The following is a 1,162-nucleotide window of genomic DNA, read 5'->3' on the forward strand; positions in this document are numbered from 1 at the left end:
CACAGATCATGTATGAATTCAGCTTCCCAAAAATCCATATATGTAAAACAATAATAATCTCCTTCAAATCTTTCCCTTCCTTTTACCTTTCACATGTGTCTGGCCTGTAATGCACATTTCTGAACACAAAATGAGGGTTAGATCACAAGGTCTAGTAAATAATTCCCTTAGTTGCTATTACAAGGTGAAAATTACCAAAACACTTTTGGAAAGCCAACATTAAGATGATAACTTTTAAATAACAGTTTATTGTATCAAACCTCCTTTATCGCATCATATAGATGAAACAACCTCATTATTTAAATTGGTATAATACATGGGTTTAGAAACAAATAGGAATTCCTATCTCCTGAAATCAATTATTGAAGGTTATAAAAGAAGTTGTTATGAGTAATATCATAATTGTTTTGAATACCCACCATTCAAATGGGGACAAAGACATTATTATTGATATGAAGTGACAATATTTACTTGATAGGTTCAAAGAAATAATGTATACATATGAACAGATAGAACTTATGTGATCACCTATATTCACTTATGAATATAGTGTCTTTTTTCACAATAGGAATATAGTGACTTTGTTCATAAATGAATATTGTGTCTTTATTTACAAATTGACACGAATAAAAATCCAACGACCGTATTCTATGTATATCATCATTCACGTTGAAGAACATCAAATGAAAATCTATTGTTTTTGAAGAAGTAAATAATTATCCACTAAATAGTTAAACCAATCAACTCCAATAATCATCCATAATATGGAACATGATTCTAATTTGGCATTTTATTGGCCATTAATAAAGCTAACACTAATTTTGTGCTTAACAAATGATTAGTCTTATATATACATATATATATATATATATATGTATATCTAGACGAATAATTGTATGAGAAGTAGAATTAAAGTGAAAAGCATAAGAAGGGATCTTGACCCTTGATCTCCTTTAATCTCAAACTCACTCATTAATCACGCTTGATACAAGGATTTATTCGGTGCATCTCATCCTAGTGTGCATTGTCAAGATCTTTTGTTAGGTTTCTCACCTTAACTCTTCTTCTCAACGAAACCTAATCCGATATTATATATATATATATATATATATATATATATATATACTTGGGATCATGTGAGACCAGCCTGTTTTCGTGAGAC

This window comes from Cynara cardunculus, assembly GCF_001531365.2.
Source record: "Cynara cardunculus var. scolymus isolate 2C chromosome LG 4, CcrdV1, whole genome shotgun sequence".
Taxonomy (NCBI): domain Eukaryota; kingdom Viridiplantae; phylum Streptophyta; class Magnoliopsida; order Asterales; family Asteraceae; genus Cynara; species Cynara cardunculus.